We start from the raw sequence: 25,128 nt of genomic DNA, 5'->3' as shown, positions 1-25,128 counted from the left end.
CCTAGCTCTGGGGGTGGGGGGAGTCCTGGGCTACTCTTCTCTCTCGTCTCTAGTAAATCTTACTTGGTTATCTGTAAAACAGGAATCGTGACGGCCGCTTTCACAGGGTCTTCAACATTGAACTAACTTAGTCCGTACAGGACACAGAGCGGTTGGAACCAGCAGCAGCAGCAGCAGCAGCAGCAGCAGCAGCAGCAGCAGCAGCAGCAGCAGCAGCAGCAGCAGCAGCAGCACTAGGAAGAGCTGAAGGAGCCTAAGCTTTGACCACTGGCCTCCCCACTGCCTGACCTGAGACCTGGCGAGCCCTGGCATGGCTCCTCACCTCCACTGCACATACACCAGGTCCCAGACCTACTGCGGAGCCCACACCCCGGCTGGGACTCCTCGTGAGATGGTACCACCCGACTCATACTTGCCCGGGCTTTCTTTGTGCATATTCCCAAGCAGGGTAGCCTGACAAGTGCCTTCCTGGCTCCCCGTCCCGTCCCGTCCCGTGCCGTCCCGTCCCTAACAGTAGAAGGCACAGGTATTTTCTATTTTCCTAGGCAGGCGCCTTTTGCCTTTCTGGACTATCTAGGTCAGTCTGTAGCATTTTCCAGAATTCTAAATGAATTTTTGTCGTTGTTGCTGTTTGTTCCGTTTTTAAAGGATAATGTCTTTAATAACTTCAATGTAGTATGTGAATGCACAGAGTTTAAAAGAAGGAAAACACATCCACGCTCAGTTATCAAAATATTTAACAGCTACCCAGTGGAAAAACAAAGTTGAGATGGATTTCCTCTGATAGACAGGTCAATGATTTTCCGCAAAAATCATTTTAAATGTCATTTTTAAGAGCAGATTTAAACCTCTCTTCATACTCATTAGCTTCCATTGTTTCACTGATTTTCCTAGTTTGGGAGAGTCACATTGTTTCTCTCTTTATTCCCGGTTTAATAATACCCTCCCCTGTCACCCGCACAGTAAAGGAAGCATTCGCCGTGCTGTCTGAATCAATCAGTGATTAGGTACACTGACTGTACAAGCTTGGCTGATATTAATATTATCTCATCTCTTTGGCAGCCTGTGAGGTCCTACAAGTGTAGATGGACATCGTGGCATTCTATATTTAGATGACAAATGACTGAGGTTAGGCAACAAAACGTTCTCTCCTTTTTAGAGAGTGGATGCTTCATTTGTGTCGATGACTGACAGGTCTGGGAACAGACCAGCTGTTCAAGTATTCGCTGATAAGTAACACCCTGGATGCCTACACGGGCATAAGTGGTAAGTACGGTCCCTGCCTTTCCAGAGCATCAGGTCCAGCGGCCTCCCTCCGGTGGTCTGGAGCAGCCAGGAAGCTCTCCAACTCCCAGGGTCTTGCATAGTATAGAATGGTGAGCCATGTGGCAAGGCGCTTGGAAACTGGACCAAGATCCAACTTCCTGTCAATCAAGCAGACCTGACCCTGTGGTGCTGGGGCAGGTAAATCAAAGAGAGCCCCAGGAGTGATGTCTTCGCATATGAGACCAGAGATGGCAAACTCAGGTAGGTCGACTTAGCGTCTGGCTACATCCTCCGTTCCAAGCCCTGCAGCATCTGGGATGAGTCAGAGTCATGGTAGACAAGGGGCTGTCCACATTATCCTTTTTATCTAAGTAGCTTCATCAAGGGATGACCGTGTGCTTTTTGCCAGAAGCAAACAGAACACAGGATAGTTATCCCTTTTCAAAGTGAAGAAAGCAGAACGATTTTCTCCACGTTAGTAACCAGGGCAGAGTGACCAAGTGCTCGGGCAGAAATCTACCGCTGGCAGTGTTTTCCCCATCTCACATTATGTCAGTGACTCTTGGGCCATGGCAGCGTGTTCCTCCTCTCCGGGAGCTCCCCAGGCTGATGAGCACATAATCCTTTCTACTGCCACCCCACTAGGCTTTGGATATATGCTTTTAGTAACCAGTCAAAACAACTGGAGGATAGCGAAGAGTGGGGTTTGTCTCCTGCATTTTTGGTTTCTAGACCTGCAATGTGTATGCAGTCATGAAGGAGTTGCTGTTTTCGGGTGCCCTCTCACACAACAGTGCACGGCCCCCTTTGTGCTTTCTGTTTCTAGGGCACGCCAAGGCTGTGTGTGACTTCTGGGTTAAAGGCGACCGTTCAGTACACTCTGTGAACAGGGATGGTTCTCATCAAGACTGGATTATTCTCGATGTCCTCTTCCTAAGGGAGCCCTCACAAATACTCCCCCAGCCACGGTGCCTCGAGAGCAGGGGGCAACGGTCCCTATGGGGGTGAGCATCAGAACGGCTCAGGGCTTTGCAGGACACCAGAACACCGACAGGACATTTCATAGGAGTTGCCGGCCCTGAGGCTTCACTCGAACAAAACTCTCCCAGGTGACTGCTGTGTATACTCTGTGTATATGAGGGGTAGAGAGGCTCTGACGCAAGAGACCCCTAGACTCTTGCCAGTGATAGGGTCAACAATAAACATGCAGCTCAATGTAAGCCAATGAGACAGAACGTTTTACTGGGAACTTCCCACTCTTCCGGAGGGATCTCTTTTGTCTGTTGTTGTTTTCTGTGTGTGTGTGTGTGCGTGTGTGTGTGTGTGTGCATGTGCGTGTGCGCCTGCCTGTGTGTACTGCCTGGGATGTTCACAGCTCTGCTGCTGTAGCCCGAGGATGCGGGTGGTCCTGGGGCTAAGGAGCACACAGGGAAGCACAGTGTAGGTGAGCCCAGCACCTCTGAGTTCCCACGCACCCCTCACTGCTTAGGCCTCCACGAGTGGAGCAGTTTTCCATAGTCTGCTCTAGAAAACGTCTAAAGGAATCAATCCTAAGTGATGTTGGAAGAGGGAGAGAGTGGCAAGGCACGGACACCCCACATTCTGAGGGGTCCCAACTCTGCCGATTCATTCTGTTCAGGGAACTGACCCAGCAGCGCCCTGGTTATTGTCTGCATTTCCAAAGGCTTCCGAGTCAGCTGGACGCAATGTGCCCGAGGCTATGCGGCACTTTCCCAATTATCCTAACCAGAGTGGTCACTGGCTGCCTTCCCAAGAAGTCACAGGGATGCCACTTCCTGCAGAGACAATAGGAGTCTAATTGCTCAGTCCCAGCCTCCAGTAGGAAGGGCTTGGGGCTTCTGGATCTGCTAGACTCCTTGTGGAATTAGTGGGTGGGGGGGTGGGGGCTCCCTGGTCTGGGAAAACTCAGGAGGGCTGTATCTTATGCAGGCATTTATGCCATTTTAGATGCTGCTGGTTCTTAGTAAAGCTCTTTCTGAGAAACGCAAACAGACTACACGGAACCACAGGTAGAATTGATCCCCACGTAGGAGTGGTGTATGGTGTGGAGAATGGAGTGGTGTATGGTGTGGAGAAGTGGAGTGGTGTATGGTGTGGAGAATGGAGTGGTGTATGGGTGTGGAGAATGGGTGGTGTATGGGTGTGGAGAATGGGGTGGTGTATGGGTGTGGAGAATGGAACGTCCCAACAGACAACTCTGGTGTGTCCTCGCTTGATAGCCACACTGGGGAGAGGGTTACTCTGGGGCTGAACTGATGCTGCGTCTGTTGTGGTGGGCAGATGAGAAGGAATGTTCTGTCAGTCAGTGAGCACACTGTCCGGCCTCTCAGAACCTTTTGCTTTCTCTTTCCTGCCCACTTCCCTACGTCCAACTTCCCCAGTCCCAGCGGCCTCCAGTGCTGCTCCGCTGCCGTTCTGGCTGGTGCCTCATCAGCTACCAGCTGGAAGGACGGGATCCCCTTGGTCACTGCTGTGTTCCCAGCGCTTGTGCAGTACCTGGCCCGGAACTTACGCCTGCTGAGTGAGTGACTGAGAGAGTGTCTCACGAGAGCTCCTGTCACTTCCTGACCCTGGCTCCTTCTCCTCCACCTTACTGTATATATGAATCTCTGGGACACAGGCTGCTTAGGTCCCAACTACGACATGCCATCTGGGAAGCATTTATAGGCTAGACCCATGCTTTGAAAGTGAGAGACGTCTCACTGTGGCCACGAAGCTTGCAGGAGGCCTTCTAAGCAGAGGGCTGCAGAGAAGGGCATTTTAGCCAGGCTGCTGACCGAGAGCTTTGGCTGCCAGGTTAACACTAGTGCACACATGCACATGCTCGACCATCTCTCCAGGGAGCCTACTATGCAGTGAGCACGCAAGAACAGTTGGGTCAAGTGCATGTGACAAGGGGCATCAGTTTTTCTCACAGTGGAACGCTCTCCAAAAATCAGGCTAAGGAATGAGAGTTACAAAGGCTGCCGGCTGGCTGGAAACGAGGCTCTGTCCCACATGGCGACTGAGTCATGTCCAGCAGTGACTACCAGGTAGGACGGCACACACCTATAACAAAACCTGGGAGGCTAAGGCAGAAGGATCACAAGTTTGATACCAGCTTGGGCTATGCACCGAGAGACCCCGTCTCAAGATAAAACAAAATCGGTAAGTAAAAACCAAAACAAAACCCAACTGCCTATTATCTACAAGGTTAAACACAAGCAAAGAATAAGGGCTGAGAGAGGTGGGGCGCCCCCTCCCTCCCTTCTCGGCTCCCCCCCCCCGTGGCTACTGCTGTCCTGTGTGGTGTGAGGGCAGGTGGCTGTGAACACAATAACAAGAGATTTAAAACTCAGCCCCAACTCCATCCCCTCAACACCACAATCTTCTCTGAAGACCAAATGGTCCAAAATACGAGAGCTCCAAATGATCCACTAACACACTAAACAAGCAAGCAGCAGACGAAGCTCCGCCCGCTGCCAGTCATGGTGGTTCTGAGTGACTGTTTACTGCTCTCTTCCTTTTGGGTGGGAGTCGGGGCTGATTACCAGGGTACTCTGGGAAGGCCTCGCTGACCCACGGGCTAACCCCCTTCTGTCAATTCCAGCTTCCCTCCAGAAAGCAATATGGACTCCAGCAAGGCTGTGGTTGCTTTATGGTTTGCTGGAGTGGAAGCAAACAGCAGAGGGAGGAGGAGAAGGAAGAAGGGGAGGAGGAGGAAGAGGAAGAGGAGGAAGAGGAAGAGGAAGAGGAAGAGGAGGAAGACAGAGTAGAGAAGGGCACAGGAGGCACTAGGCCAGCAGGAAGGAAGTACTGACCAACCACAGACTAAGGAAATATGAAGGGCAAACAACTTTCACAAGCTGGCTGCTCCTTGTACTTCAAGTACCAGGAGGACACCTCAGCGGCTCACGGTGTGCAAGGTATTGCGGAATCACCCATGAGCTCGCTCTTGGCTACTAAGAGGCTGAGAGTGGATTCCTGAGATTGTGGCTCCGAGATTAGACTAGGAACTACAGACCGGGGGCTCATGGGCACTCAGGCATGGACTGCTAGGCAAACAGGTAGTTGAGTCAAGGGAGTGCCATTGCCACCTCCACATCACCCAGGAATGTCCAAGCAATGCATATACCAACATACCACACTGAAACCTGTAAATCAAGGGTACCCACTCATTTGGGGTTGGAAATAAATGAAGTGTCATTGGAACAATGAGTTGACTATCTAGGGTGGGCTCAACTCTGAGCCTCTAACCCATTAGTTTAAACACATGTGTGCAATAACCCTATCTTTCTGCGCTGTTGAGAAATCACCTCAGGTGCAGGTAGAGTGAGAAAAATGAAGCTAATACTGTTTTTATAGCAAACGTGAATTGTTTCCGAGTTGCCCTTTTAAGTGAGGCCGTTTCTAGGCCTTGCAATCTAGTCTGGATTGGAAACACTGCACCGCTGTGATGTAAGCGCACCCGCTAGGCACGTTCCCCCTGGCCCCAGGCTAAAGCGACAACCTGGAGTGGCTCCGGGCTGAGGAAATGCACTTCTGTGTAATTTCACATCAAGCCCAGAATGGAGGCTAACAGTGAATCACACAAACCTTAGATGTAGGCTGCGACCAGATCAAGCTTGAGAATGGATGGAATGCTAAAGAGTGTCTTAGAATTTAAAAATTAGTTTTTAGTATCAAAACCCAGAGTGTCTCATATACCCAGTATAAATGCACATACACACACACTCTCTCTCACATACACACATACACATACACATATTCTCTCTCTCTCTCTCTCTCTCTCTCTCTCTCTCTCACTCTTTCTCTCTCTCACACACACACACAGATGCATGTATATATTTATATACATGTGTATATTTATACACACTTGTATGCTTAAATTTACTCACTCATAAATACATGCACACTCACATACACTTGCACACACACATATTTATACATACCTGTACATACATGCACACCCAGACCCACATGCACACTTCTAAGGCTTAAACTAAATTCTCATTATTAGACAGAAGTGCAGCAGACCAGGCTTCACTTAGATCCCCCTCTGCCAGGCCCAAGGTTCTAAGGGCTCTGACAATTAGAGGCCTGGTTCCTCCTATAGCCAGTACCCAAGTCTTAGCCCCGGCACCTCATAGCCCATGTTAAGGTTCTTAGTTACAGCTCTGATGAGCCAACATCTTGTCAACTTTATCAAGAACCTGTTTTAACCATCCCCGAGGACACAGTGTTTTAAACCAACATACTCCCATAAAAACAGAATTTCTCAAGGCCTTATTTTTATTTTCCCAGCTCTGGTTTGGAGTCAGTGAGACTGATTTAGGCTCAGCCCTGTTAAGCTTAGTAAACTTGGGGAAAATCCTTGATGACTGAACATGAAGAGAAAATTCCTTTCTCTCCCTTCTGCTTTTAACAAACCTCCATTTGTTTGTCAATTGTCAATTGACAGTCAAAAGACAGTCAATTCCCAGCACCAGGGGATGGCTCTGTGGGGCAGAAGCCTGCTGCTCCAGCCTGAACTGGAGGACGGTGGCACATGGACTTTGAGACATCAATTCTTTAACAAACTGAATCTTTAATTGTAAATAAAAGGACAACTAGTGCTCCCCCATCCCCCAAAAGTAATCAATAAACAGAAATTATCAGGAAACATAAATGACAAAAAAGCAAGAAAAACCCTGAAAAAGAAAACCAGACTTTATAGACATGGACATTCTCTATAGAGCAACCATGGCCGAGAGCAGTCATCTGTACAAGGAGACTCAAACAGAACAACACAGTCCAAAACAGACAGAGGCGGACAGGGAGTCAACGTCAGCACATGGTGCTGGGGCCACTGAAGGAATTAAGTTCAATTGTACCTTCCCAAAAGATATGAGGAAGTCTTGACCTGCAAGGTCTCACCAAGTGGCCTTACTCAGAAATTACAGCTACAGCTCCCTTGTAGATGTAGAGGGGAGGTTATATAGAATAACAGAAAATGCTGGAGCCAGCAGGGTAGATGGATATTCATATTCATATTCATATTCCCTCCCTCCCTCCCTCCCTCCCTACCTACCTACCTAAAACAAGAAGGACAAACACAAGGAGACCCCAGAGGAGACCCAGAGAGAAGATCATGTGTTCAGGAAGAAGAACAAGGATCAGTGCAGTGCAGCCAGAAGCCAGGCGCTGCCCGTCCCCACGTCCCCGCCAGCAGCCGGCAGAGGACTCTCCCTGCCAGGCCTCAGAGGCAGCACCACCCTGCTCACACCTCAGCTGGCTCTGGCCTCCATGTCTGTGAGGCTCCATTTCTGTTGCTTGAGCTGTAGGTTTGGTTGTGCCTGTTACAGCAATCCCAGGAAGTGAATATACAGTATCAGTATCTTGAAGAAGACTCTATGAAAATTAGTTCTAGGGGTTGGAGAGATGGCTCAGCGGTTAAGAGCACCCGACTGCTCTTCCAGAGGTCCTGAGTTCAAATCGCAGCAACCACATGGTGGCTCACAACCATCTGTAATGGGATCTGATGCTCTCTTCTGGTGTGTCTGAAGACAGCCACAGTGTACTCATATACATAAAATAAATAAACAAATCTTTAGTAAAAGTTAGTTTTAGATGAATGGCAGAATTTCTTTTAAAAGGTCAAACAGAAGGGTTTCAGAAAACAACTCATAGAACACCTTCACATTTTCCAACGGGCAACGTCTTTTAAACTAGAACACATTAAAATATAAAAAAACAAAAACAAACAAACAAAAAAAAACCATACTGACCAAAAAAAAGACATATCACCATTTGAATTATACTGAAATTAAGAATCTCTCTATGGAACAGTATTGTCAGAGTCAAAGAGGAGGAGGAAGTGGTAACACTGCAACTGACAGTGAAGTGCGTACATCACCGAGGGATGCATAACCCAGGGAAACGGGCAAAGAGTTGAGACAGAAAACACAGGAAAACAGCCAACACACTTAAAATGTTCTAGTTTAACCATAAAAGAAAAACAAATTAAAATCACTACAGCAACACATGCTGGTTAGACCGGCTAACGTAACCAGGACAGCCGTCGGGAGAGGCTGGTGAAGAAATACTGTCTGTCACAGGCGGTCTTCTTGTTCACTACACGTGAGCATGCTCTAAAAGGACGCACATCTTAGGACTTGACACCAGGAGCCCTGCAGAATACTGCGTGTGCTCGCCCACGGAGGGGCTGCTGCTGGCAAGAGTTTCCAACCTGGAACAACACGGAAGTCCACCTGCCGTGGATGAACTGAATGGATTCTGATGCGGTCGTACACAGCAGCAGGAATGGGAGATCTCCAGCTTTAACTAGGGCGTGCGTCACTCATGTAAAAGTTATGATAGTGGGGTTGGGGATTTAGCTCAGTGGTAGAGCGCTTGCCTAGGAAGCGCAAGGCCCTGGGTTCGGTCCCCAGCTCCGAAAAAAAGAACCAAAAAAAAAAAAGTTATGACAGACAAAGCCTAACCTTTTTCATTTCAGAACACTGTTACTAACTACCCTTGGTGGACGTTCTCTGCTAAAGACTAGAGGAGCCTAGGAGTTTCCGACACATGAGTTCATTCCTTTTCCACCTGAATGCTGCTAACGGGTGAGCTCTCCTGAAAAATTCATCATGAGTGCGTTTAACGACGTCTGCATTTTTTATGCAAGAATGCTATCCTTCCGTTAAAAAAAAAAAATACTAGTACTCTTGGCATTAGCCCAAAGAAATCAGAAACGAAGACAGAACTTTCCTAAGCATTGAAAGCAAAGAAACATTGCAAATTAATTTAAACAAGATAAGATAATTCAGAGACTTATAGTGCTGAAAGCTTCAGAGTGGCATTATCAAATTAGGGGTTTTATTCACTTAAGATGACTATCAAGGTACAGACATTTTATACTGCATGTTTGGATGGCACAAAGCAGAAAGTTTCAGTAAAGTAATTCAGTATTTTAATTTTATCTTAATTGTTTTTTTTTAAAGTAAAAATTTGGCTATTTGACGCCAACTTCATGCACATTAAAAATATTTTTCTGGAACCTTGATTGACAGCCTACAACATCCTAGAAGGACAAATCTTGAAAGAGGGCATTTTTGGCCTAAGATGCACAGAAAATGCTTAAGATGTCCTTCCGGAATCACTACAGGAGACCAGCAGTCGGTGACAATTTCCAAGGCATGGTCTGCAGCACTGAGCAGGCTCTTAGAACTTCACCTAGGCCTCACACAGGTACACACTCACGTCCTGGAAGTCGGCAGCAAGCAGTTCTGACTGAGCTCAGAGCAGCCAGTCTCACAGGGAGGGAGACTGAGGATATTGGTTTTAGGGACAACCTGTCTTCTGGTCGGAGACAGATATTATCATCACACACACACACACACACACACACACACACACACACACACACACACACACATCCAATACAACAGTCCCAGGGAGCCCTGGCGTGTAGAAGGCCAGCCAGGTGACAGCTCGTTTCTAGGACCCTCTGGAGGAGAGGTTCATTCTGTAATTAGGCCAGCACCCTAAGAATGAAGGCCACCTGCACAGGATGTGAGACAGACAGACACACACACACTATCCCACAGCCCCACATACTAAGTTCTGAGAAGTATGTACAGATGGGGGGGGGGTTGTGGGGTTCCTGAGGAAGCAACCTCACTCCTAACCCTCATCCTGAGAGAAAGGCCAGGGAGGCTGGTCCCAGAGCTGCTCGACTCTGCACATCCACACTGAGGAAATCCATGGACCTTCAGTCACTGCTTCCCTAAACATTAGCTCTCCAAAGGGAATACTTCTCACGCTCAAGCTCTGTAGGTCCTGTCCAAGCTTTCTGATGCTAACCCTACCCACAATTCCACCAACTGCCAGAGGACGATACTGTGGGTCCTTTAACCCTCTAGTCCCTAGCTGGAATTCTCTAGAATGGCATATGCTTCTTGAGAAATTCTTCATCGTGAATTCTGAAAGTGGAGATATATGACGGAAATCAAATATGATAATTAGTTCAGAATTTATACAGACACAAGAACCCACCCAGGTCAATTCCATTAAGAGCCCTTTAGCTGAAGGACAGTTCTGTCACAGGGCCAGCAAGTCACAAGCTACCGTGTGGAAAGTCCTGATCTGCTTTTATACAACCTGTGGGATTAAGAAAGGGTTTTGACACTTTTTTAATGGTTGGAAAGGAAAAATAAGTTCAAATTTCAAATAATGAAACCGTATGGGCACACTGCCACCCCCCACTTGCTTGTGTTCTGTCTGGGGCTGCTTTCAAGTGACAACAGCAGAATTGTCTCAGTGGAGTCTGTATGGCCCACAGAGATGAAAATATTTATAATCTGGCCTTTACAGAAAATGTGTGCAAGTCCCGAGCTAAAGCAATTGCTGGGTTTGCAGAAGGCTATCCCTCCGTATTAAGGCCCTCTTGTTTCTGCAACAAGTCAAAATCAAACCCTAAAACGGGCGTTGGTCCCAATCCAGGTAAAAGACACACCCCTCTGGGGCTGACACTCAACCCATGGGAAGCGGCAGGTCACGGAACTCAAGTCATGTCTACTATTTCTTTAATTAAATAACAGACAAAAATTCAAGGACGTTGTCACGAACTGAATTGTGCCCCAACCCTGTGCATTTATATTAAGTCCTCCTCTCCCCTCCCCGCCGTGTATCTCATAGGGCTTTGGATGTTTGGTGATTGGGATCTTTAAAGAGGAAATGAAGTCAAAATGAGGTCGCCAGAGGAGGAACCCTGCTGGGAAGGTGATGTAATGACAAAAGAAAAGACAGAGGTCTACAGCCAAAGGGAGGAGCTTTATAGAAGCAAACCCTTCCAGCTCCCAGAAGTGTGAGGAAATGAATTTCTCTGCTGATGCCATCCAGTCTGCAGTACTGACAGGCAACTCTAAAGAGCGAGAGGTTTATCCACAGTGCCACTCTGAGGGAAATGGTTATCAGTCATGCATGTACTCGATAACACATAACAGAAGAACGTATCAAGTTCTGTGTGTCACCAAAAAAGTTAAAACTGCAGAACACCTTGCCAGAGGGAGAGATATACATACATACATACATACATACATACATACATACATACATACACACACACACACACATACATGCATGCATGCATGCATACATGCACACACATGTATGCATACATACATGAAAACAAAACTACCACCAGGGGGATGCTATCATTAGGCCTACCTGGAGGCCATAATGAACACCTGAGGCACTTTGGCATGTGGCCTCCCCAGCAACCCTACCTGATAAGCCACAGTTTATGGCTTCGGATGACAATGACACTGAAGGGCAGGGAGAATAAACCAGGTGTCTCTGCCTCAAAGCTCACACAACTTCTCGTCATGACTTGCTCTCCGTGTCCCTGAGACACAGATCACAGCTCATGTTTCAGCAGAGGCTGCTGCTGAGGATACTTACAGAGTATTTATTATCGGCCAGGCTCAGTGCTGGGCTTCGCCCTACCCTATCGAGTGCGTGGGTTCTAGCTCAGATTTGCAGGTGAATACGGAGTCAGGAAGAACTTAATTAAGTTCCTCAAGATTATATCACGAAGCTGCCGAGAGCTGCAGACCCGGGACCTGATGCCTCATCTATCTGGCTTCTGACCTAAGCTCTTGACCACCACCAACTCTCCTTCAAATTGTCTGCATGCCGCCTAATGTAAGGACATGGTTGTTTGTCTGGGAGTCTCTAATGATGGGGTCAGGGGAGGAGGGGAGGGGAAGGGAAGAGGAGGGAGAAAGAAGGATGGGAAACGAGGAGAAGGGATGCAGGAGGAGGGAGAAAGGAAGAGAAGAAAGGAGGGAGAACAGAGAGGGGAAGAGGGAGGAGGAGGAGGCGAGAACAGCTACTAGAAGTGGACACTGTGTGTCAGATCCTGGTCACAGGACCAGGGATACAGCAGCAAACAAAGCAGAAACCTTGGTATCACGGTGATCACAGGTCACATGGGTAAGAAAAGTCCCTTAGAAATAGGATTTTACCATGTAGATAATAATCACACAAGTGAAATTCATGAGGACACAGGCCAATGAAATTGCAGAAATTATATAAACTGGATGAAGATAAGGAATTTCTGGCAAATTAATTTCTGTGGCACCAAGAATCTATCCTAGGACCTTGCTGTGCCAGGTAAATGTCTCTCACAGACTACTTCCTCAGCGCTGTTCTACTTTATTTAAAATGTTTTTGTTTCTAAGATTTATTTATTATGTATACAGTGGTCTGCCTGCCTGTGTGCCTGCAAGCCAGAAGAGGACACCAGATCCCATTACAGATGGTTGTGAGCCACCATGTGGTTGCTGGGAATTGAACTCAGGACCTCTGGAAGAGCAGTCAGTGCTCTTAACCACTGAGTCATCTCCCCATCCCCATTTAGAATCGTTTTATATCAAACGTTTCCATGTTTACTTAACTCATGCCTATTCTTGCATCAAAAAGAACCAGAGAGACAAATCCTTCAGTGCCACGCCTTTACAACAGTGCTAACAACATTAACCAGGGGAAGATTTAACTCATTACAGGAGTACAGTGAACTGCTGTTTACATTAACTGAAAAGGTCACAGTTCTTTAACCACATTACAAAATTATAATGTTAAGTGGGAGAAGCAAGAGCAAAGCATACACACAGAAAAAAACTACATTGTAACACTGTTTCCTTGATACTGGAACCCTGTTACCTTGATATTGGAACCCTGTTACCTTGATATTGGAACCCTGTTACCTTGATATTGGAACCCTATTACCTTGATATTGGAACCCTGTTACCTTGGTATTGGAACACTGTTATCTTGATATTGGAGCACTGTTACCTCGATATTGGAACCCTGTTACCTTGATATTGGAGCACTATTACCCTGATATTGGAACACTGGTACCCTGATATTAGAACACTGTTACCTTGATACTGGTATGACTAAGAAATATCTTCTTCATCTTTTTTATAGCTTACCACCCTGCCTACACTGAAAACTTTAAAGTCCAGAAAATTTTAAAATTTTATTATATAAGCTTACATCAATGAGAAGCTATGCCTCCACCTTATAACTCTACATCTGAAACTTGGCTGAGGAACTTGGTCATCCATTAGAGGCCTCTGCTACAACACCCTGGGTATCAAATACTAAAAATGTTTTAAATTTAATTTACATATTGTATGTGTAGTATAATACCACATATACGGATATATGTAGTACATCTGTTTTGTGCTGTATATGTGCCATGGTGTGTTTGTATGTAGATCAGAAGACAACTTGTGGGGTTGGGGATTTAGCTCAGTGGTAGAGCGGCTTGCCTCAGCAAGCGCAAGGCCCTGGGTTCGGTCCCCAGCTCCCGGAAAAAAAAAAAAAAAAAAAAAAAAAAAAAAGAAAGAAGACAACTTGTGGATCGGAAGACAGCTGTGGGAGTCAGTTTGGTCCTTCCTCACGTGGGTTCTGGGGATCAAACTCAGGTTGTCAGCATTGGCTCAAGTGCCTTTGCCTACTGAGCCGTCTCACCAGCTCTAATAAAGAGTTTCAAAACAGATTCACCAGTGACCAGTGACACCACCAGGCAGAGATGAATATTCACAACGAATTCTCTGGCTGCGACATTCATTTAACAAATACACTGAGTGGCAGTCATGCTCAGGAACCAGTTAGGCAGGTACCAGAAGGTCAAACCGGATCTCTGGGAGCAAACGAGTCACAGGGCTGACACTGGTCCTCTGCACCTGACCAGCAGGATGCAGCAGACGGCAGAGCTGGGCAACAATCCTCATGGGGCTTTGACCCAGCCTGGACATGAGGCTCCGGAAAGGCTGGCTTCGTGTCTCTGGTTCCAGCTGCCTCATTTGTAAAACAAGGATAATTCTGACCCAGTTGAAGTGCGGTGGGGAACAATCACCGCAGGGCATCCTGGGCTCGTTTCCACCTTCGCAGGGCTCGATGGAGTCTCCATGTAGACAGGCAACGCCGTCTCCTCCCCTGGAAACTTTACATTTACTCTTTAAGAAATGAGGCTGGAAACGAGGCTTGGTGATTAAAGGCTTGGTGATTTCTTCCACATATGCTGACTAACAATCACAGAAATACTCATTTCCCTACCCGGACAAAAAAAAGCAAAGGATTCCAAAGTTTCGGGGAAAGTACCTTCACATTCTAAGGGCAAAGCTCGGTAGGACGCAGCCAGCCTGGTGCAACTGTGACTGGCACTTTAGAGATCCCTGAACATGACTCACAGCTTCCCTTCCACCTCTAAGGAATGTTTTGTTTTGTTTTTTAAGCAACATTTCTTGTTTGGGTTTTGAGACAGGGGCTCTCTCTGTAAAGCCTTGGCTGGCCTAGAATTCTCTATGTAGACCAGAACGGCCTCCAACTGAAGACATCTGCCTGCCTCTACCTCCCAGATAGCTCCTGATGACCTTCCAAGCAGAGTTCATTTTCTCATCAGTGGAAACATCTGTATCAATTAATCCCCTGCTACAGGCAAGGTGGGGGAGAAAAGCTGGGGACACAAAGACCTGTCCTTGAAATTCTGTGAGGGACCTGATCTGTCTCGCTGACTGTAAATACACAAGTGGGTGAATTCGGACCCTGGCAGAGGAGGCTACTGGTGCCCCTACTTTCCGCAGAAGATAAGGATATTTGCCCATTTTCACAAGTTCAGATCCCTTGCATACAGTAACCACTGGAAACTGGAATGTTTAGATGGTTCCACAGGTAATGAGACCTCAAACCCACCTCCTGCTGATGTCACAGGAGTAACCAGCCAGTGCTGGCTGTGGATGCTCGGGTGAACACAGCGATGGGTTTGGAGTGTGGCTGGTCTCCCTCACCTGCTTACTACACCCTTACTCTGGAGCCTCTTAAACTGTAGCTCCCACCGCAAATGAGTATGCGCGGCAGGCACAGGCAAAATGGACAGAGCCTGCAGTTGCACCCTGGGTGGGGTGCACCGCACCCATGGCAACAGTCAAGCCCAACTCTGAAGGGCATGGAGAACATGCTGTGATAGACTCGGTAACTGCAAAATGCTCCACTTTTAAAAGGAGAGTCGTAAAAATTATCTTTAAAATGCTTGTTGATGCCCCGTGGGTATGAGTCGCTTTGTGAAGCGGGATCAAATGGGTCTCTGTTGTGGGTTTCTGCCGGCTCTTTGATTCTCAACAACTTTATTAATGTTAATAGGAGTTATGCACACATCAATGAGAGAGTAAATTCCCTGGGTTTAGGGGAGCTTCAATTAGTGATCTGTATTAAGCAATGTAAAATGCTTTTTAATTTTCTTTCAAGTAATGAGACATCACCCCAGCTGGGTTGAAAATGAGGCAGGAAAGACAGGAGGGAGCAGGCCCTGCAGCCAGCTGGGCTCTGCAGCCAGGATTGAGCATCGCTCAGGACGTGCAGCAGGAGGACGGGGTATGGCAGGTCTAAGGGTCAGCAGGTGAAGGGAAGGAAAGGCTGCCTAAAACCCCAGACGCCGAATTTACAATCATCCAAAACAGGACCCACCGCAGCCGTGTTCTCCAAATCTGTCACCACGCTGTCCCATTTCCCCCAGAGCATAAGTTAATACTGCTCATTGGCTCCCAAAAGCATCAAGACAGAAATGAAAGTGGACGCTATAAGGAACGATGCGGCAGGAGTCCCAAGAAGCGAGCAGGCCGTATTGCAGCGGCTCACCTGCCTGGCATTTCTGGAGACCCAGCTTTTAAACCTCCCCTACACAGGCCTGGGGGCTTCTCCTCAACTCTTCTCTTGGGGAATTCATGGCTCGGTTACCTCTAAGGACAATGGGTAGGATGCAACAGACAGCATCCAAGGGGTGAATCTGCATGATTTAAAGAGGGCATTGATAAAAGTCTAATCTAGCAATCTCCTCTATTTGGTTTTTATTGTCTCACGGTTATTGCCTTAAACTTCTTGCATTATACCCCAGTGCTTCACAGATAGGAAAAAGGAGAGAAAAAAGGAAAAAAGACCCCAGACAACAAATAATAAAACCCCCTGCATAAAGTGAGGGCATGGTTGGCCCAGAGCCTCTGGCCTGCAATGTAGGAGGCCAGGCAGCACTTTAACCCAACACATCCCCACCCCGGTCCGCAGTGGAGCAAAATCTTTGACTTTAGTTAGGCTTACTGGGGACCCCCACTTGGAAGAGAACAGAACACCGGAGGTCTGGGGTGTCCTGCAGTTAGGGTCTGAATGTAAATGGTTCAGCCAATACTCACACAGGAACAGGCTGTCTGAGGAGATGTTTGGACAATGCTGGAATATAAAAATCCAACATATCTTCCACATCCGCCATACAGGTGCCTGGGAACACATCACTCACTCCCAATTCTCAGCCTGTCTCCAGTGCTCCAGAAGGAGCAAGAAAAACAAAACAAAACAAAACAAAACTGAACCAATTATAAAAATAGTGTACCTAAGACGGGGTGACACAAACCCAGCCTGGCTTGTGCACGGCTGGACGGTGTCAGCTTTCTCTCGGTTTGCGGCTGCTGGGAACCTCAGTGCTCTGCAGACAGCCTTCCTGGGGGCAGCCGCGGAGCTCTGCCTGTGTTTTGGGTATCATCTCCTAGCTTGAATCTTCTGGGCCCTGGGGGAAGCTCGGGTTATACAATCTGTGTAGGTGACAAGATGGCCGTGCAGTGAGCTTTGAGGGAAGTGTGCAAACCTCTGAGAGTTCCCGTCATGTGTGTTTTTGTTATAGGACATGGCTGTCTGATAGCAGATGACCAGAATCCACGTGAAGTTCTTTAAGGCAAGTCGGAATTACCACGGCTCTTTTCCAGCTCTCTCCAGTAAAGCTGTTCCCAGAATCCTCTACCTCCAAACATCAAAACACGGCTTCCACTAGACGGTCTGAGTGTAGGGTACTGCCTCATTTCTTTGAGCAGTCTTTTTGTACAACTCATGATTTTAGGCTTTTCCAATTGAGGTGATTCTCAGGGGATTTTATTATTTGGTGCCAATATAAGCAGTCGTTCAGTTCTCTGCACTCTCTGGGGTTTACCGACAATATCTGTAAGTAAGGATTATGACCTACAAAGCCTTTGATTGATATCCCAGCCAGTTCCTTCCACCATATACCCCGCCTTTTAGTCCTAATCTGTTTCATCCTCTCCACCCTGGCAAGAGGACTCACGTGCTGTTAAGGACATGGAGCACTGGTTCTCAACCTCCCTAAGGCTGCGGACCTTTAATACAGTCCCTCCCTCGTGTTGTGGCAAGCCCCAACCATAAAGCTATTTCTATTGCTACTTGAAACTGTAATTTGGTTCTGTTATGAACTATAATGTAAACATCCGATTATGTCTGGTATGCAGGGTACGATGTGACCCCTGTGGAGGGTTGGAACCCACAGGTGGAGAATCGCTGTCATGGGGGGGAGTAGTGTTGAGAAACACTGACTCCTGGCTTAGGTGTGAACAGACCCCAGAGATGAAGGGTAATGTGAGATAACGAACCACTTGCCGAAGATAATTCAATTTCTGTAGTAACGAGTTTAAATGTAGAATTAGCCAAAGGCAGAATCCATGGGAGACAGATGCATACAGAACTATATGCACAAAGAATACTACTGCATTGATATTGGACATTTACTTTCTAAGGAAATACCAGAAAATATATAACAAGTTAGGAGCGGAATAAACCACATAAAGAGAGAACAGAGAAGGATCATCTTTCCCACGATAGCCTTCCTCCCTCTAAATAGTTCCCATATGCTGAGTTCCTGAAGGAATACTGCAGTGGATACAGTTACAGGGCTCATTGGGGTCTCCTCGTCCTCAAATTACAGTTTGTGTCAAAAGCTGCTAAAGTAAACTAAATAAACTTTATGAGAACATTTCATTTCTGAGAAATTAAAAGCCCAAGGAGTTACATCACAGACCCCAAAATAGAGAAAACCAAGGCAATGCCATTCTTGAGGGTTCATCCACATGTGTTAGCACAGAAAACAAAATTCTACAGGAATGGAGGGTAAAACCTTCCAAAAGAGCCACCTGCCTCTAGTCTGCCCTGAGGGTCTCCTTCTTCCCAGCTGGTTTCTGGGAGCTCCACAGAACAACAGTCCTTTCTGTCTGAGAGAGATTTGAACAGTGCACTGTAGCGCCACTGAATCTGTCTGTTGAGCCAGAAAGGGGCCGCACTACTGTTTCACTTTCACGCTACTGAGTATCTATGCTCGGGGAACATGCAACATTTCCCGTATTATACCTATTGTCGTGAGTGACATCACTGTAACTTTCTGGTCCCCAGTCTTTGTTAACTGGAAACAAATGTTAACCTATGCAGAACTTAACGGCCACAAAAACCAGGGCTGTGACAAAGGAGCTCTCTGCCTGTTTGGAAGGACACTTGAGAGTCACTGAACTGAGAGAACTTGAAGAAACCCTGACTCCATTTGCGGCTTCCTTAAGCCATTACTTCAAGAGCTATCAGCTCTCTTATAAAAGCAAGATGGTGGGTGAGGTGAGGTAGTCGGCCTTCATCCTAACTAGAAGAACCTCCAGGAGTCAGTCAGGCTGTATTCATCTGAGGAGGCCTCTAAGGCCCTTCTGCCGACTGAGAGCATCCGTAACAGTGCCTTCTCCATGAGCAAAGCCTGGAACACTCCAAAACCCAACTCAGAGGCTCTCACCCATAACCCCTTCTGGGCTTTTCATTACGAAAAGTCTCATCGAGCTGTCCAAATGTTAGGGCCAAGCAGAAGCACCATTGAGTAAAATCAGATCATGAGGCTAAACTTGGATTCAGACACACAGTTTGGAACAAACTTACATTCAAAATGATTCACCATGTATCTCTGACAGCCCCTGATGCTATTTAAGCCACAGTTATTAATTGGATGTACTGATGAGCTTGTTAAGAATTAGAGTCTGATACTTGGTTTCTTTGTTTTGTTTTTCAAGACAGGGTTTCTCTCTGTGTAGCCCTGGACCAGACTGCCTCTGCCTCCCGAGTTGCTGGGATTAAAGGTGTGTGCCCCATTACCCTGCTTCACTGTGTATCTCAGGTTCAGACTGAGCTGGGCATCGCCGCCGCCGCCGCTGCTGCTGCTGCTGCTGCTGCTGCTGCTGCTGCTGCTGCTGCTGCTGCTGCTGCTGCTGCTGCTGCTGCTGCTGCTGCTGCTGCTTCACCCCGCCCACTAGTCTTTACCTATACTCAGCCCTGCAGCGGCTCACCTTCTGAAGCTGAGGAAGAAGGATCTCAGAGGTGTCTGCTTAACCCTTTTCCTGTCCTCTGACAGCCCCTCCTGGGTCGTCCTACTGACTTCGTGCCACCGCATATACCTCTGACAGCCCCTCCTCTAGAGGTTCCCAGCTGTCTCCTGGCCACACTCCAGCCACAGCCCCTTACCCTGGCGCCCACAGTCAGCTGGATGGAGACAATTCTCAGTGTCACTCGCTGCTGAATGACTCAGACACCCTCTCTGAAGCAACTGCCTCTCTCTCTTTTTTTTTTTTTCTAAATAAAAGGTCATTTATAACCACAAATTAAAATGATCGAATTACAAGCCTTCTGAATGCTGAAGTGGAAAAAAAAATGTAGGCTGTGTGAAAGAAAAGCTGGGGCGGGGGCAAGAGGAGGGGGTGCTGGCGCTTCTCACAGGTTGGCTCTCAAATTCTTCTATGGGTTCTGCCTTTCTAACAGCTTCCTTTCTCTCCTGAGTTCACAACAGCTCTCAAGGGGGTGGAAGACCACACACACACACACCACACACACACACACACACACACACACACACACACACATACACACGCCAAGGAACAACTGGAAGGGAAGGGATATGGAGGGAGGATTAGAGTAAGAAGTTTCGGTTGACTTACAATCTGGTCTCCTCCCACTGCCCCAAGTGTGTGGCTACACTCTAAGACTCCAGTGCAATTCGGAGGGACCCCTAATATCTGATCAGACTGGACAACTCAAGGCTCCGCTGCTCAGTCTTGTTTGGGCTACTTGGTGTCTACAAACTGAGAACAACTGTTCCAGGTATTTGAACTGTGATAAAGCAACCAATCAATCAATCGATCAATCATCCATCAATCAATCAATCAATCAACAAAACAACCAACAACAGTTCCAGGAACCCTTGAAAGCCACCTCAGTGTCTCCAGAGCCAGCAAGTCCAGACAGCACTGAAGGCTAACCACTGAAGAACATCCAACACTACAGCGTGTCCTACAGAGTCAGGTGATTTCTGTAAGTCCAGCTCCACGCCCTACAAGAACCTGTCCCCACTATACCCCATCAAAGATGACCCTCTTCCTTAATGTCCACATACAACTATGCTAGTTTGCTTCTTGCCAACCTGACACAAACTAGGGTCATCTGGAAAGGAGCCTCAACTGAGAAAATATCTCCGTCTTATTGGGTTATAGGGATTTTCTTGATTGGTGATTGATGTGGGAGGGCCCAGTTCACTGTGTGTGGAGCCATCCCCGAGATGGGCTGGATAAGAAAGCGGGCTGAGTAAGCCATGGGGCAAAAACAGTCAGCAGCACTCTCCCATGGCCTCCGTGTGAGTCCTGGCCTGCCTCTGCTTCATGCTATCGCATAAGGTGTAAGGTAACATAAACCCTTTACTTCCAGGTTGCTTTTGGTCATGGTGTTTACCACAGCAACGGAAAGCAAACTAGGACAGCCACCCACCCACTAGCAAAAGGATTTCACCGAAGCCCCAAAGGAAGGGGCTTAAAATCAACTACATGGCAAAGTAGGAAAAGCATTTAATATCCTTCTCTAGCAATTAGCTCTTAGCAGCCCTCGAGCTGCTGGAAGACAGAACTGCCACATGTCCTGGTCCGTTACTGAAGACAGTTTGTCATTACTCAGGTGGGTTTGCAGACCCATTTCAAGGAGCTGGAGCACTTGGGTCTGCCCCCAGTGACTCAACACCTGCCAATGACCTTTATGTGCTTGTCCTGAGATTTGGATGTGAATTGTTTAAGATGGCAACAAGGCTCTGATTGGGGAGGGGAGGGGAGGAGAGGGGAAGGCTGGAGGGCAGGGAGTGCCACTCTGAAGACGTCATAAGCACCGAGGATTTACATTTAATCCTCCCAATAACTGCAGGAGAATTGATCTGAGCAGGCTTTAAACGCATGTCTTTCAGGCGCCAGTGCTCTCTCCACCGTGCCCATCTCTGTTCCACTTGGGCAGCGGGGTTCCAGCTTCTCCTCCTGGGGTCAGCACGAGGCCACTGCCTTCTCTAGGCATGCGCTTGGTAGACACAGACTGAGCATTTCATGGGCCGGTAACAAGGGCTCCACTTTGGAGATTCGCTTTAACAGAGGGCTTCTTTATAAGCTTCGAGCAAGTTGTGTCCATTATGTAGGTAATTGCATTTCGTATCTGGGGACACACTTAGGGAGCCTACGAGAATCGTCTGACTTAGCAGATGATGGTGAGAACGCCATCGCGATGCTGAGCTTTGCCCTGGGTGACAACAAAGAGTCTCAAATTCTTTGGCAGGGAGCCAGAGGAAGCTGGCCCTTGCTGCTAGCATTCCTGCTGTTTGTAGGAGGTTAAAAAACACTTACCCCTCTATTTCTAATCAATCTCTCTCACCCCCCCCCCAGCCTCTGTTGGTTCCTTTCCCTCTCCCTCTCTTTCCGATCTCTCTGGTATTTCTGATGTACAACCAAAAGCAGCTTCCCCAGCCCAGGCTAGCCTAGCGTATGTGACAGCAGCCCCTCCCCCAAGACCTGGTGTCCTTTAGGTCATCATTCGTGATCTGGAAGTCTACTGACAGGGAATACACTACTGTTGAGGTCAGAGGCCAATCCCTCTGAAGCAAGTGCACCTTTGTTTTGTAAAGGTGGGGCAGCAACACTACAGGTGTACCCTGTCGGTCAAGGCATTTCCCTGACAGGCAGCATAAATGAGCAAGGCACGGCAAAACCACAAGGCCTACTGTGGTCCAGCAGGGAGCCCATCAAAGCAGACTCCATTACATTCCAGGGTCTGAAAGAGCTAGAAAGACAGACACTTGAGCTGAGACATTAAGGCATAAAACACTGGTAGGGAGGGTTCCCAGTAAGAACTGTTCTGCCCTCCTAAGGTCACTGCCAGTTAAGAGAGACCCTCAAGGGTGTCAATACTCCCACTTCCCTCCTTCCAGTATCTGGGTGCTAAACCCAACCACGAATCAGAGGCAAAAGAACCCACAAAGCACCTCATAGAGGTCAGGTTGCTGGGGCATAGGCGAGAGGGAGAGGGGTGGAATGTTTGGGGTACTAGGGAAGTGTGAGGATGATGCCTGTGGAAAACTAGGGCAGAGAACACCAGGCAGTGCCAAAGGCTTGGCATCAGTAGGAAGTGGTGTCCCACGCCCACTCCTGAGAGTACCTGATGCTACAGGTAACTGTCCAGTTCTGTTAACATTTCTGCCAAAATATGGCTTTGTTTGGGCGAGCATGTTTTGAAAATACATTCGCGAATGTATTCTTACATCTCAAATATCTACAGGCACTTATTGCATGAAAGAAACACTACTTTACTTTAGTCACATAGGGGAAATCTCCATGTATTTTATGCTAAACTCCATTTCTTCTAAAAGACGTAAAACCAAAATCACCAAAGGTGAGGGAACCCAGGTCTTTAAGTGAAAGGTACCACCGCACTTCCATCAAACAAAGCTCGGGGCCTACGCCAAGTGTCCTTGCCTCTCTCTTTTCCTTCCTTCCCCTCTTTCCCCTCCTCCCTCTCCTTCCTTTCCCCCTCTTCATCCCCTTTCTCCTTTTCAACGTGCGTGGTTTTCCAGTCAGACTTATCTTAACACACAGATGCATGATGTGCTTCCAGGTACATGTGGTTGAAGGGACAGATTCATCCTCCTTTCAGCTCTGACCCAAGTGATGTGAGTTCTGTTGAGCTAAAGAGGTTCTCGGGAGGCAGCACGCTTGACACTCTGGGCTGTAGGGAGTGCCCAGTGAGTGCTTTCCAAGTACCCTGGTGTGTACTTCTTCTGACAAAGAGGAAAGAGGCGGGCTCCTGAGTCCCCTGGTGGTCCAGGTGCTGCCTGGTAGCGCAGGGGATGGTGTGTGGTTCTAGGGGCAGCCCAGGTGATTTCAGAGCGCAGACATGATGGGTGGCCCTAAATAACCTAGGACCATAAAATGAGAGCGTCCTTCCCTTCCAAGCTCTCGGGATGCTGCTGCCTTTCCTGCAGCCGCCATGCCGGTGGTACCCCTGTGTCACACCGGATGATCTTTCCTTCACCAGAGATGTACAGTCATTGGCCCGGGCCGTCTCTTATTTCCATGGTGTCTTTTATTTTTAAAGATGGGCTTCAATTTATCGTAAATGATACTGGTTTTCTATGTACGGTAGTCATGACATTTTGCTTTCAAACACAGCTTCTGACAGAAAGGGTGAGTCTAAGGGACTGCTTGTGAGGTAGCAGATGTGGTACACAAATGACTCAAGTTTGGGAAACACTGATCCATACAAGCACAGCCGTGAGTCAGAGACACCAGGCTTTGGTTCTAATAGCCACTGAGTAGGCAATAATGACTAATTTTACTGCCTTATAAAGAAACAGCTCTTTCATTGAAGGCAGTAGCTCTTCCGGCCAGAGAGCCGCAGCTCAAAGAGCGCCATGACATTGTAGCAAACCGTGTTGTAACCTGAGTCCTGTCCCATGCACAACATAACAGATGCCTGCGGTAAACGACTGCACATTAAGGTCCAAGGATTTATCGCAGTGGTGAGATGGTAATAAGAGATCATGAAGATGAAGCAAGGAGGGAGAAGCAGAGTGCTGCTCTCCTGCGAAGGACCTAACAAGGGCCCTTTGGCTGTCACTAGAATGTGGGGACAGGTTTGTAAACGCCTCTGATTCACACGGCCTCCATGAGCATCCGCGGCTGTCAGGGGACCCGAGTACAAAGGCAATCTGTCACGGTTTGTGACTCCTTTTGATGTCAAGCTGGTAAGGCGACTGTATATTATTTCCACAGCACAGATCGGCAGAATCACGTCCAACAGTCGCCTCCCACATGAAGTATAAGCCTGACATTTTTGTGCGGTGATGTTCCATCCCAAGACACCCAAAGCCTTCAATTATATCTTCTTAAAATGCACATCCCATGCATGCTCATGGTTCCTTCCAAGTTGAGAACTCAGGAAACAGTAAACCCACCAGCACATGGTGTCTCCAACAGTCCAAGTGCACAGAACGCATGTGTGCAAACCCCTGCGCCCCTTCCGAAGCCTACCCTGCGAGTGAAAGTAAACATGGAGTCTGCCAGGCCTACTCAGTACCTCAGGAGGAGACATCTGAATCAAAATATTCTCGCTTCTTAAGCTCATGCACACTTCCACTGTGCTAAATGTCAGAACCAGCGCACCCCACTCTGGAACTAGGATCCTTCCCCTCTGCTCTGCTGTTTACTTGTTTTAAAAGCATCTCTACAAAGCACCCATTGTTTGCTACTCACTGTCGCTGCACGCTGCACGATACACTGAAAAGCTACTGCTCCTGCAGGACTCAGTGTTTTCTCCATGAACAGTGCGAGTCCACTGGCACTGGGAGCAAGTCCTGTCCAGCAGAAACTGGATGTGTGTGGCAGAAACAGCTATCCATGGCCTTCTGTACCCCCTGAACCCACAAGTAACTCGCCAGCAGCTGTTAACTCTAGGGGGCTCAGTTTTAGACACACAACAACAGAGGGATACTTTTTACGATGTGTGGTTTCACTTGAGAATTTCTCTACACTTGCTAAGTTGCTAGAATGACGGGGAATAAATAGGCTTTAATTTTATTTAAGTCATCAAATTGATACTCAAAAGCAAAGACTTTAAGTATAACGTAGTATAAAACAGCTGACTTACTGGTGGGAGTGG

General features: G+C 47.6%; 1 protein-coding gene across 2 annotated transcripts in view; it reads right to left on the bottom strand.

Moving 5' to 3' along the window:
* Fyn (FYN proto-oncogene, Src family tyrosine kinase) overlaps positions 1–25,128 on the bottom strand; it is a 207,703-nt gene that overhangs the window by 118,862 nt on the left and 63,713 nt on the right. The gene's annotated exons all lie outside the window — the stretch shown is intronic.

The sequence above is a fragment of the Rattus rattus genome, chromosome 18 (genome assembly GCF_011064425.1).
Source record: "Rattus rattus isolate New Zealand chromosome 18, Rrattus_CSIRO_v1, whole genome shotgun sequence".
Classification (NCBI taxonomy): domain Eukaryota; kingdom Metazoa; phylum Chordata; class Mammalia; order Rodentia; family Muridae; genus Rattus; species Rattus rattus.
This window is presented reverse-complemented; position numbering and strand designations above follow the sequence as displayed.